The sequence below is a fragment of the Temnothorax nylanderi genome, unplaced genomic scaffold (assembly GCF_030848795.1).
Source record: "Temnothorax nylanderi isolate EJ_2023f unplaced genomic scaffold, tnyl_v1.0 TNYL_tig0271_pilon, whole genome shotgun sequence".
NCBI lineage: Eukaryota > Metazoa > Arthropoda > Insecta > Hymenoptera > Formicidae > Temnothorax > Temnothorax nylanderi.
The window spans coordinates 74,452-89,525 of NW_027249333.1; the positions used below are offsets into that span (position 1 = coordinate 74,452).

General features: G+C 31.1%; 1 protein-coding gene across 1 annotated transcript in view; it reads right to left on the bottom strand.

Moving 5' to 3' along the window:
• Positions 1 to 12,832, bottom strand: part of Bgm (acyl-CoA synthetase bubblegum family member 1) — a 28,233-nt gene extending 15,401 nt beyond the window's left edge. Inside the window, exon 1 of the mRNA XM_071718951.1 lies at positions 12,676 to 12,832. The gene's annotated coding sequence lies outside the window, so the exon portion shown is untranslated. The remainder of the gene's footprint in view (positions 1 to 12,675) is intronic.
• Between the last annotated feature and the right edge of the window lie 2,242 nt (positions 12,833 to 15,074).

Below are 15,074 nucleotides of genomic sequence, written 5' to 3' on the forward strand. Positions count from 1 at the left end.
CAATTATAAAAATATGCTTTTAAATCGCATAAAAATCGTGCGATCGATGATATACGTTCATATTTGCGATATAAACTAAGTTACATATCTTGTAGTATTTTTCGTGTATGATTTATTCCTTAATTCAATAAATAGAAAAACAAACCACATATATTTTCGCACGGAGGATTGTTGAATTATCATGTTTTACATTAGAAAAGAGAAGTTTATAATTCACATATATTAAGATGGCAATTATCCGAACAGATTGAGAAACAATAATACGTTGTCACTCATATGTATTAAATTAAAAAAAAGAAAAGAAAAGAAAAAACCATAAAAGAGATATTAAACAGAAGAGTAACGTTTTATAACAAAATAATTTATATAATTCTTTTTATACAAATAAATTACGAATATAAGTTTTTTCTGTTGTTTATATCCTCCCCGGGAAAAAAATTTTTCATATAATTGTATATAAAATATGTCTAATATATGTATATATAAATATATACAATCAAATTAGAATAAGTCATTTACGGTCTGAGCTTAGATCTTGGTAGTCTAATAATATTTCTGTGTATTACACATATTTTTTCCAATCTTAGTAAACTGAGCGGCGATTGAATTGTCAGTTTATTAAGGTTGGAAAAAATATGTGTAATACACAGAAATAATGGGTCTGTGTTCTATTGCTGAACTCTCTGGCTGCACAAGTCAGAGTTTATCTTTTTTACTCCACATTGGGAGGATTATATTAATTACAAATTACATATATTATCATTAATAGCGTTATAGATGCATTGTATAGTATTTAATCTCATTGAATTTGAATACCGGTTTTTTATTCATCACGAGATTCGAAAACCGGATATCATATCGTTATATAACTGCATAAGAATAACGCAATACATTCAATTACGCTTGGTATACATATACTTTATAACTCGAATCTGTAATAACTGCAACAAGAAATTGTTTAAATGATAATGTTCAAATGCGAGTGATAACATCGTCAGCACAAATGCGGTATTTAAAACTGATTTAAATCTATATCATTAATATCATTTAAATACATATTTATAAGATCTAAACTGTAAACATTATTAAAATATTTATTGAAACTATGATATTTTTTATCCGTTAAAAAATCATGGATGTTTTTAATAAAATCTTATATGGAAAATCATATATCTATATCTATATAAAGGATGAATTATGAGGTTTTCAAAAAGTCATGGAATAACAAAGACGTAAGGAAACAATAAGGAAAATATCCATTAAAAATTCTCGACAATTGTGCTACATATCGGCCATTACGCATTAATTTTTATCAAAAAGATTTTAATATTTTACTGTATCAAATACTCTTCATAAAGAAATATATGAATATTATATTACACATGAAAAATTTTTAGAAGTTTGCGACATACATTTCTCGTAAATAAAGCCTTTTAATATATAACATAATTAGATTTTGGTTTTTTTTTATTATTGGTTCTGATACACAGACTTCTTCTTTATCTTTGATTCTGCTTATTAAATATAATCAACTCCGCCTTCAGACTCGGCCGGGCGGACTGAGTAGTTCGGATTATATAAATATAATCATTTAATTTAACCACATCTGTCGAGAACAGATTTTGAAAGTGTCTGTTGCAAATTTTATCGATAAAATGTCAGCAGAAATAACATAACAGAATCTGTAAATTGAACAAAATTTTCCTTTAAATTTTCATTTAAATATACATATATCTCTCTCATAATGTATATCATAAATATATCTATGTAAAATAGAATTTATTACTTTAAGCTTACAATTGCCATGAAGGGACTTGATTTACAAAATAAAAATCCATACTCATCCACCCATACCTTTCTAACCTATTTCTTACAATTACAAAAAGCTACTTAAAACATAACCTGTCATATCTTTATCTTTGGCATTAATTTAATTCCTTCCTCTTTCATTCCATACTTTTCTATATTTCTTAATTTCATATTTTAAACACAAAAATAACTACCAAAAAATAAATGTACCTTTGCTGGTCTCTAAAAATGACATCCTCGATGTTCCAACACTTACAAAACTTATATCCTAAATCTCCAAATTCGTTTACCTGCACACAAACCTGTTTTCCCACAAAATTCCTACATAAAAACCTTATACTCCGAAACCTATTATTTCCCTTTAACTCACTCATACGTACCTTCCATACTTACTGCGCGCTAAACTCAAAACTAATCTTATATTTTTAAATAATTATACCTCTTTTTTACTATTACTCATACTCTATAATATATAACTAAATTCTTGCGCCTCTCTCTTCACATATCTTATCTTTTATTATCTTATCTCTATCTTTACTTTAAGGAGGTTGGCGCATTTGATGAAGTATAATACAAGTCTATATATATATGTATAGATAATACGAAAGTTAATTATATCAACAATATGTAGAAAAAATTGCATTGACTTTCACCGTTGTGAGATATTCGCTTTAAAAGTTACAAAAATTACTATATACTCTCTATATGTAAATATCATATTATGTATATCTGCTTCTATATGCGGTAAAAATGAAATTTTTATGTTACACTTCTGTGACATCGAGAATTGCAATCGCGGCTTTTTAATTTTCTAAAACGGATTTTTTTCTATTTTCAAATGATTTATTTAAACAATATCAAGTATAAAAATGGGATAAAATTGCGATTTTTACACTTTTTCTATCCCAATGATAACATGTTATTTATGAATCATTTCTGAGACTAGCTTTACACTGTTTAATCAAGAAAACAAAATTATACTATATAGCAAACGCGCCGACCTCCTTAATATTATAAAACTATTTCCCTTATTTTTCTTCATACATATATTAATCATTCTTTTCCTTAAAATCTTTTTATCTGCACATTTCTCTTATCTAACAGTACTCAGTTTTACTATAAAATCATTCCATTCATTTATTTACATAAACATACACAATCTTAACTAATGACGGACCACCTATTTCCTAGCTAATACTTTCCTATGTCCGTAGCCCTACTGGACCCATCACACTCTTCTGTACCCTTAAATAGCTCTATAAGCAAATTATTTTCCATTCCTTTTTCCTATGCCATATCATACATATATAATATATCCACTAGCGGATTCTGACGTCGATAATGGGGGGGGGGGGGGATTTTGGCAAAATTATTTGGTTTCATATTTTTCTTAGTATCGCGCTTAGAGAGCTTTTACTCCGGGATCAACGACGAGAACGTGAACTTCTGATTCTGCTTTAATGTTTAATGGATTTTTTTCTAGATTTTTTTAAATTAATTTTTTATTTGGAAGGGGGTTTTTACCCCCTCCCCCCCGCCAGTGCGTATGTTATAACTATTTAAATAATGTATTCCATTAAATGTCTACGAAATAACAGATGAAATAACGATTCTGCTCGCTTTCTGCTGATAATTTGCTATCAGATTATGGCTGCGTTCCGATATTCACTGCCAGTACTGAAAATCTATAGTAAAACAGCCTAATCAGCAGGTTCTGCCGGCAAAACACGAATTTAATGCAGACACAGATGATTTGTTGCGATATCAAATCTGCTGCCAATCTGTTGTTATATTGCAGGCAGTTTGCTGGGCGTGTAATTTAAGAAAAGAAAAATTATAATATATTACAATTGAGATATGATATAACAAAACAATATAATTAAGAGTAGGTTAATGTAAAACGTAAAAAGAAAGAATGGACGTAGAAATAAGAACTAAATTAAAAATATAAAACATTGAAGATGAAGAGTAAATCGCGAACAGCGGATCGACAGAAAAATATATAAGTCATATATAGGTTCAAGCAGCTTCTATCGAATCTAATTTTATACTGAACTTTTTTATCACGTTGTACTTGTAAAATACTTTCTCTCTGTCTTTTTGCAAAATATGATACCAAAAACTGACGAAGAAAGAAAATCTTTCATCTTCAGGTTATTATGATCCGAGAAGTTAAGGGAATTAGTTATATAATAACTGTGATATCATAATACCATAAAGTTAATGTCAGGTCATCGAAGGTTATCACATATTATAAATGTCATTATAATTTACAATAACATGTATTCATTCATTATATATTCACTTATTAGGATGTATGTTTTGTAATAAAATTTCAATTATCGTTATATATCGCACTATAATGCCATATGTGGAACATATGGGATGTGTGTATGGCAATGCTTTCCAGAATAAATCTAGATACAAAAACATTATATCAGAAAACGTTATATGAGTAATCATTCATAAATATAGTTTATGAAAAGTTAAAGGAAACGCTCAGTATCCGCCTCACATGTCGCAACTGCATGTTTTAATATTGAGTTTGCAACTCGCAGATGATAAGACTAAAGCTGCTTATGCAAGCAGCACCATATTATGACTTGCAAAATTTTATCACGCACTCTTCCTATGTTTTCCATTGGTTCAACAGTAACATACTACCAAGTTGTTGATCACTGATATTGAGAATATACCTTGAAACTTCATTACTTCAAAACATGTTTGTAACATATACTGATAAGTGCATACTTCGAACATTCATTTCAAATTATGATAAACACAACTTACGCTCATCTCTTTTACTTAGTTAACGCAATAATTTATTATTTAAAATATAATGCGTTTATTCTATATGTAATAAATAATATTAATAATAATACATTTATATAATTAATACTTTATTTATTAATTTATGTGCGAGAGTGCGCGGATGCGCGATTGCTGGCGCGAGGAAGACGACCACGAGGAAAGCGGTTCACACAAGTCAAATACGTATAAGTCCAATAAAATAAGTATATTACAATAAAGTCTCAATATATACAATGGATACAGTGTTCCTTTACTTTTAGCAAAGCAAGAAGCCGTAAACGCGCGCACAGATGTTAGTACGGCATGCAGCGGTGGTGAAAGCGTGTTCGCGAAGCGCGATAGCGAAGAGCGAACTCAAAGCGGTGTACACAGCGGTGTTAACTAGCGTAGTTAAGCGGTTTAGCGAGCGGAGATTCTGTGCGATTGACTTTCGACAAAGAGCCCGGTGCGCGACGAAGCAAGCTCTTTTATACGGGAGCTTCTTCTCGCAATAACCAATTGTTTCGAAGCGTTGTCGGTGACCTCCGATTTTCCCTTGTGATTGGCGGCAAAGGGCTATGACACGCATTGAGTCGCACCTGATTGGCAATCGGCTGCCTACGTCACCGCATCGCGTCGACGCGAGACGAAACATTGCTAACCGGCCGTTAGCAATGTTGTTGTTTGTCACACCGGTGACTGTTTATAGCGTGGGTTTCTCCATCGCGCAAGGACATGAAAACAGCGTTTTGGAAACGTCTTGAGGTATCGATTGCGAAATGCCTTTAGAGAAGCCCACGTTATAATGCAAAGTATTCAGAACTTACATAATTCGGATTAGGATTTTTATTGAAACGATGAACTTATAATACAGAGAAGGCACGCGCATTGTGCCCTTTCATTTGACGAGACCGATGCACGCTACGATGCACTCGTGATCTCAAACAATTTATTTATATTGGCATCAAAAGGAGGGCGAGGTATAATTCAATGACTGATCTACGGATGTGACATTCCGCACATCTCGTTCTCAATTTCTTATGCTTATTGTTAACCTTCACGTGACGATGATATCCCCCCCCCTCCCTGAAATTGAGATCAGGTAACATCCCCGATCTCGAAAGAAATGACTGAAGTGACGGAAGAGATAACGCGAAGTAGTGCTGAGTGTGTTACCAGGAGATTAGATGCGTAAGGGACAAGGAGAATTAAGGAAGAAAATTCCGTGGTAAATATACACTATGGTGGTCAAAAAATCAGGTCTCAGGGATCCACAGGATTCTATGTCGAGGAAGGAATAAGGAAAAGCATCCTGCTCTTTGAATCTGAATGATTAACGATAGGCTCTGTAGACTGAGACTCAGGGATAGATTTCAAAGTATAACCGTGATATCTGTACGTACCCACAAAGGACAACGAGGAGAAAGAGAAGGACAAATTTTACGACGATTTTGATCGTTTGCGGCAGAGTCAGCAGGCATGAAATAACATTAATATTAGGAGACAATGCTAAGATTCGGGAAAGACTCTTTTATAAACAAAATGACAGGTATGCACTCACTTATACATGTGGAAACGGACTGCGGGTCCGTGAATTTGCCCCCTGCCTAGATATATATATATATAGATCAGCAGTGTCCCCTTTTAACATAATGAAATTCATAAACAAACCAGGAGGAAGAGAAATTAATCAAATAGATTATTTGTGAATAGGAGGCATGCAATCTCAATATTAGACGTTAGAAGCTGTCGTGAGGCTAATTGTGATTCGGATCACTTTTCGATTAAATTGAAGCTGAGACAGAGACTGATTGTGAGAGAGGTGGAGGCAATAACTTCAGACGAATGAAATGAGACATTGAAAAACTTACTCAATTAGAGGAGGCCAGGATCTGCTTCTAGCTACTAGATAGATAGTAATAACGGAGAAGTCACAATGCCATCAAGTCAACAGGGAGCAGGAATGCTCAACGAATACTCACAAAAGAACCTTGGGGCGGAGGGGAGGGGGAGAATTTAGAACGTCTTAGAGTTGCGGCTTAATAACGATTCTAAAGCCTTGTATCCCCGATGCTAGAAATCGAGAATTAACCAATCGCCATTGTCAATTGCCGAATTCTTTAAATATGATTGGTCAATTCTTTCTCCGTCGAAGATCTCGGAGCGATTTCTAGGGCCGATATCACAGTCTCCGATTAACGTGATCCTCCGATTAAACTCACTCTTCGTCTCTTTCTAGGAGGACAGTTAGAAAGAGATGCAGAGTGAGTTTAATCGGAGGATCACGTTAATCGGAGACTGTGATATTGGCCCCTAGTATCGTGGACACAAGGCTTAAGAAGTGAAATTCCTTCTCATATGTATACAGGGTGTCCAATTTTAAAAAACGCACCTCGATAATTCTTCAACGAAGAATTTTCAGCAAAAATGTTTCAGACAAAAGTTGTACGGTTTCGAGGGGCACATAAGATGGTGTCATTAGTTTGACCTTGGATAGGCGTTTGAAGATCACGTGAAGGTCACCTTCAATTTCTTAAATGGAAACCCCTATTTTTCAATGCATATTCTTGTAGCTAATCTCGAGAGCTTTTCAAAACACTATAATAAAGTATTTTTTCATTAAGGAAAGGAATTATTAGGCTTGAAAGTTCTAGTATTTTGACATAAAATACAAAATATCTTGTAAAACATTAAGGATGTTTTATATAGTTAGGCAAAATGTAACGAAGTTGATGAAAATTTAATATCATATTCTGTGTACTCTTTCAAAGTTCGGGGTCAAATTTCAGATCGATTCACAATTTAGATAAAAAGTTATCAATTCTTGAATATCCGTTTTACAAAGGGTTTTACAGAGAAAAGTGTAAACATTAAAAAATGTAACCAATATAATAATATTTTACACACAAGCAGATCATCAACAAACAAAAATATAGCAACAAAATTTGAAACGATTTACAATTTTTTTTTGAAATTTTTTTTGATAAAAATAGTAGTAACAGTTATTTACAGTCACTAAATCTACGTTTTTTACATTCTATTAGATGTTCCGTAACTATTTATATACATTTTTTTGTCTTTGGATCCCTGGAGAATTAATATCAGAGTTTTTAATATTTCCTGCATACTTTTGGTTGGGACTGTACCTATAGAACATCCTTAAGTTTTCGGTAATGTTACCTTAATACTTTTATGCACAGAATAATGAGACGAATCAATTGGTATGAAAAAAGACATAGTTCCTTTAAGAAAAAATATGTAATTTGCAACATGCATCTGCATACTTTTTCTTAAAAGCAACTATGTCTTTTTTTCATACCAATTGATTCATCTCATTATTCTGTGCATAAAAGTATTAATTTAAGAAAAATTAAAGTTTTACAAGATATACTCAGAAGTTTTTGCTATCAGAAACTCTCTTCTTTCTCCTGATCCCCGCTTCTTGGCTAGTGCTCTCAACTCCTTTTAACGTTGCAGGTTACTCCGCATATTCCTGGATAGAAATACGTTTCTTGCAAGTAACTCAGTTATACCTTCGGATGGTCTTCTCGTACACAACTGCCACAATAGATTCAGGCAGCGCCAAAGTGCTATTATGTCATGCCTATATGAAAAGCTCTTGAAATTCAAATTACTTTCCAAAAAAATGGTCTAAAAATAGAATCTACAAAACACCGATAAGACCGATTTTTTATTGTAGGCCTGAGACCCTTGAAAGCGAAAGAATATCGACAGCTACAGCTACCTCTGACAATAGGAAGGTTCTGAGAAAAATATACGAACCAATTAGAAACACAACGACGGGTTCTCCTTGGCGAAAATTGTTAGTAAGAGATTGTGTTTATATTTGTTTATGAAGAGTTGTATCAATGGTTACACTATTTATGAAGAATTTTATTGATGGACTGTTTGGAAGCACATTGCAAACATCTGGCAAACCCTTTGCTGACAAATATTTTATAAATACTTAGAAAACTCTAATGGAAACGTTTGAGACTATATGTCATTAAACGCCACTTAAACACTTCATAAGAAACGCTTTGAAAACAGTCACGTAACATTGATTTCAGCGTGCATTAAAACAATCTTACAACATCTCTGAAACGTTCTGTTCATAAACAATTAATAAACATCTCCACAACATGGAAATCTCTTTCAATAAAAACATCCTCAAACGCAAATAAAACACCTTTCAAGCATTACGACAAAAACGCTAAATCATTTAAAATTCTAAATCATAAATGACATCCGATGGAATCCGTTTCTCGTATTTAAAATATGACGAACGATATGGTATAAGAACGATACATATAAATCACGGAACTGCACAACTTGAATTATCCGTTGTTTCGTGTGGAGTCCACTTTGATAGTAAAGTGTGGCACACTTTTAGATTGATATAACGTCAATGTAATCTTATTTTAGTATGGTATCTTTATTTTTGAAGATAATAATTAAATAAACATAAGACATAAAATGTATGTATTTTTTATGACAAATCTTGCTTCTTACATTTAAGATTTATTTTAGATGACTTTAATTAAGATTTAAGAATAGGCGTTCGTGTTTTTGAAGTGTTGCAAATATTCACGAGGTGTTTTAGGCAGCGCTGTGAACTGCTGCCTAAACTGCAACATTCCGGAAACACCATACAACACTTTCCGAACGCCTATCAAACGTGTAATCGTGAACATCTCATAAACAATTTAATAAATGTTTTAAAGCTCAAATGAAACATTTACTCAACACTTAAGCAAGCTTCTTATAAACTTTTAATAAACATATTTAATAAACATTTTCGTCGGAGCTACAGAATCCTACACAATGCCGGACTGGAAATACATATTACAAATAGCAAAACCATAGTCTACTATGTCAGATCACAAAGGATAAGATGGTTGGGATACTTGATCCGAATGTCGGAAGACAGAGTAGTTATGAAAATCTTTCAACTTGTACGGCTCCAGAAGAAGAGGAAGACCCCGGGAAAGGTGGGTGGATTCCGTGGTGACGACCCTTATAGAAAGATAAAGTTGTCAACTGGAAAAGAATTGCAGAAGACTGCAGGCAAGGAATAGTCGCGCAAACTTTGGTCCACAAAGGACTATAATGCTACAGAAGAAGAAGAAGATCTATTTATATTAACACTTCTCGCGTATGAGATCGATGTGCACTGGCGATTGACAACGTATTATTGTGAATATTTTTCGAATAAAATTGGGAGATCAATACGTATGTTCTGATAAATGAGTCATAAAATGATAAAAATAATACAATGCGTTGTTGCCGAGTACTTTTGGCATTCAATCGATAAGCTGTCAATAAGGTGATGACAGTAAAAAAACTTGTTTATAAGCTTCGGATTGGTGATGTATTATTAATATAATACTTTGTTAACTTCAGAATGACCTTGTGTTCGAATAATATAAAATTCAATAATTCTCTCCAAAATAAGAAAAAGTCAATGCGAATAAAACGGAAAGGTTTCATCTTATGACGCGAAATATTATTTTATCTTATTATCGGAAGAGCACTTCGAATGTTTTAATTATTATCTGGATAACTTTCAGTTTTCTAATATTCGAAATATCCTTCGGATTTGATTACATTTGAAATATCAAGATAGGTAATCGGAGTATTTTACTAGCATTAAAATATGTCGATTGCAGTATATAGGTCCGAAATGCTAATGGCAATTTATACTGTCATCTAGTTATATCGATCGCAACCGGTCAATGTTACTTAAAAGCTTTAAGTTAATTGCTATATACAATCTGGAATGACGATGGTTATAGCATGTTGTGAAACATTAATGCGAAGAAATATGACGTTTCCTCGAAAAGAATACAAGTACATAGGAACGTATTAAGAAAGATCATGAAAAGACACAGAAAATTTTCGTTATTTTGTACGTCTTCTTTTTTTATATCCAGATTTATCAACTAAAATGGCATTTTTAAAAATATTTATTAAAATATTAATTATATCTTTTGTACTAAAATTTTTGATAATAAAACCCATTTTAATTTGATTTTATTTCAAACAGATCAAATTGTTATTTAATTACAGTTATGCAACAATATTTAATATATTGCATGTTAAATATTTGTATAAAATTTAGAAAAACTGCGGTCAATTTTCATTTTCGATAATCAGAGGCCGATTCTAAATTAATCATTTGTGCAGGACACTAGAAATGGACTCAACAGTTATTTCTTCGTGTTTTCATTTTATAAATTATCAATACGGACAGATAAGTCATTTATTGACACTATGTTCAAAGTTGTTTCATATTTTATCACTATAGAAGTTAGAGATACAAGTATCATGTATGTTGAGGCATGTACACATGATAAAATTAAAGAATAAATTTTAGACACGAAAATATCTCAAGAAGATTTTATTAATGCAAAAAACTTCCACTTTTAATATTTAATAATTCCATATTTAATATTATTTACCGCGATAACGTTGCTAATTAAATTTAAATTAGATTGGATAAGGAAAAAAATATGTGGATTAAACGATATACAGATTACATGTTAAACGAAATGCAAAGCTAACTGAACAGAATGATATTATGATATATACGTTAATTGAGAAATAATCGTTAGAATTTAGAACTGGTTACCGATTACCCTTAATACCAGTTATTGAGCTAATTTCGATTGTCGTATGACCATATATGCTAATTAACTACATTGAACGGAAAATTTCTAGAATCTCTTTAAGAATATCGAACTCATGCTTCAACCGATTACTTATCGATAACCGTTATAAAATAAAAAGTATAAATGCTTCGCTCATTTCTACTGCGTATCGCAAAATGCGATATAACTGTAGGATAGACGTCATGGATATCCGTCGATTAGATGCAGTTTCAGTCTTGCATCATATACGTGTACGTGGTTTATGTATAGATTATTCATGGCAAATTATTAAATCCATTTTTATCGGCACGTAAATGCGAATAATTTATCATATTTTTCTTGTTTATTTTTCTCCATGCGCCATAAAAATAAACGCAAGATTGACAGAAATGCTTGATCTGAGTAATGCACGTTCTAACGGCACTAAAATATGTAGTTATTTCGATGAGAATTTAAAATTGGTGCTAAATCCATTATCAATAATGTTTATCAATTCAAATTTATGAAAAAAATATATTTTGAAGAGAATATTAATAATATTTTAATGAGAATATTAATAAACCTTTTTATCATTTGTACAAGGTAAAATGTAAAATGCATTTAATGCAAATAATGCAGTAAAATTATGAAGCTCATTTTTCGAACAATTGATAATATTATACCTCGAGAATTCTAACGTTTTTTTTTCTTGTGCTCATAATTTTTGTCGTTAAAGGAATGAAACTGTAAATATAATATATAGGTACATAAAAGAAATTAATTTGCACATAAAGCTGGGTATATTAGCGAATGAACAGCGAACACGAACGTTCGGACATTCGTGTTTGTGTTCTTAAGTTGTTTGTTCTTTTTTTTCGGTTGCACTAAAAACACCAGAATTCGACCACATTCGGTGTTTTCTGCATGTAGCAATTTGATATTTTTGATTATATCTGTTGAATAATGACAATACCCAGCTTAAAACGATTCTTAAAAATAATAATAAACCCTTAAAAATTACCTATTCGAAAATAGATGGTCAACTGTTTTCAAGTCAATCATCTATTTTCTTCGCAAAACTTGTAATAATAAATACAAATTCCTTATTCCCGAAAGAGAAATAATTTTGTATGGAATATTAAATACAAGATACTCTCCATTAGTTTCCTAATAAAATTTTCAAATTAACTGTACTACTATATCTCCCTTATAAAAAAAAAATAAAAATCAGCTAAATTATTTCCTTATTGTAATAAATTTTATTATAAAAAGAAAATTTAAAAGTGTTTATGTTACGTGCGAAAAGCAATATGGAATAAAAGATCTTTTATACTTTTTGTATTTTTACCTAATTATGAATTTTTTAATTTAAATTATTTTATCAAATAGTTTACATCGCAATTTCCCTCAACGACTCCAAATATCCCCATTTTCATTTGCCACTCACCTGGTCTTTCTTGCTTCCCAATTCCCTAAACCAATAATTCCCGCGTGTTCGATTTATGTTTCTGAACTGTGAGCTGGGTCACTCATCCGAACCGTGCGACAGCTCTTGCAATACTGACTTTCAGACTTTTCAAGAACTCAGTCCACCTATGTCGATCACGCTATACATAAGCCGACGTCTAATGCACTATTAACACAAAATACGTCTTTAGTTTTTCGCATCGATTTAAGATCGAATAAAAAAATTAAAATTAGCCCGTTCAACAGCACATTATGGAAATTTATGAGTTATTGTTAAGATAAAATTAAGTTGCATGAGGCTTACGAGAAATATTAATACACTTCCGTTAATTTTTGAATTCTTACGCATTCCTTACGTAATGCGCATGTTTCTCAATTTTACGTTATTAAATTTTCACAGCTCAATTAACAATTTTTATAGCTCAACTGGTTTTATGCGGACCATGGACCGTATAAAACATTGCGAGTTAAAATAAGATTTGAATTTTTTAATTTAAGGTATTTCTTTCACGGAGGAGCGTATTTTGTAGGCGCTTAAGCAGGGCCTCAGCAAACTCTTGTATATTGCATTAAACTTATATAAAATCAAGTTATAATTGATTATTATGTTTAATTATAAGAAAAAAGTGAAAATATTATGTGTATTTAGAAATTTTTCATTTTTCGGTAAATTTTACTGTCAGAACAATATGGCAACGCTGCGCTTTTCAGGGCGCCGATTGTAAAATGTAAAGTTGATAACAAAAGTGTCAATGTAAGTGTCAATTTCATTAATCAAAGAATATTGTGACATTTTCTTTTTATCAAAGAGAGATTTTATAATAATAATGAGTGATAAGAAACATAAAGTGAGGAGTAATGTGGGCAAAAATAAGGGACAATTTGTGAAAATAAAAGTGAAGCAGCGCACTCAAAATATTATCAATTCTACAAAGAAAAGATTCAATAAGGTAAGGTACGTGATGAACTGAAGTGTGACATGAGCGCACAGCTTGCAGCGTTGCCAAATAATTCCTTGAAAGTCGCCATTAAAAATATTCATCTATAAACCACATTTCAAGTCAACTTTTAACATAAATATTTTGTTTAAATATTCGGTGACTCTGTATTTTTATCGGCACTATCGAAAGTATAGAGTTTAGCGAATATGTAGCGCAGTTAATATTTAATATCTTAAGATATTTGATAAACAAATTATTACATTAAAATGTGGAAAATAGACTTTTTCGATAACGTCACATATAAATATCGAATTTTCAAAGTCATAATTCTTCTTTATATGTTCGGTAATGTGGTTTAATTTTTTTCTAGCGTAAAGATATGCATTTTAACTTTCTCGTACCAAAAAATCAGTTAATTCTTAAGACTTTGGTGTCATGAAAGGAATATCTTAAATCGTTCGATTCCATTATTATTTACAAAAGATGCAAAAAATTATCCATTTAATTTCATTTGTTAACATCATTCTGGATATGAAATATGTAATAATCGAATACCTATCTACCGAAAAAGATTAATGAAATAGTGCGTGTGTCGCAGTATCGTCTCAAATTCTAATTTATTTATGTAATTATCAATCTTTATTTATCGAACTGTGAAAATATACGGTTTCTGAGAAAAAAATTGGAATATTTTTAAAATTATAAACAAATAAATTAGGCACTAGCATTCGGAAAGTACTTCTTGTGTGTTATATAATATATAAAAAGCATATACTTACAGAACTTGTTTATTGGCGAAAATAGAAAGACAAATTTTTTTTAATGGATACCAGATGAAGAAAACATACCTATATGAAAATATTTTAATTATTTTGAGGCGAGTGAGAGAGAGAGAAAGAGAAAGAGAGAGAGAGAGAGAAAGGGGTTTTCTTTTTTTATAATTTCTGTTCGTATATATACAAGAAAAATAAAAAGGATTAAAAAATAATTAGGAAAATGACTTTTTGCATTACTTTTTTTTACAAAAAAGTTAACCCAGACAACATGCGTGTCATCGTAAAGACGTTTTTAAAGTGTTTTTATGATGTCTTTTAGATATGCATGCTGTCTGTGAAATTTGAGGAAATGATGAAAAATTGTCAATGTATATAATCATATATGAATATAATAATCGTATCTATATAAAATATGATTATAATATATATGTAGAATATAGAAGATAATAATATATATAGGGTATATAGAATATTTATTCTATTATTTAATCGCAATTTTACTTTGTGTGAAAAATAATGCAAAAAGTTTTTTTCTAATTATTTTTTAATTATTCTTCTAATGTACGATATATATTCAATTATTTTTCTTATATACGAAAGAAGATTATATAAGAGAAAAAACATACATATGAAAAATTTTTTCCTGGGAAATCATATATTCT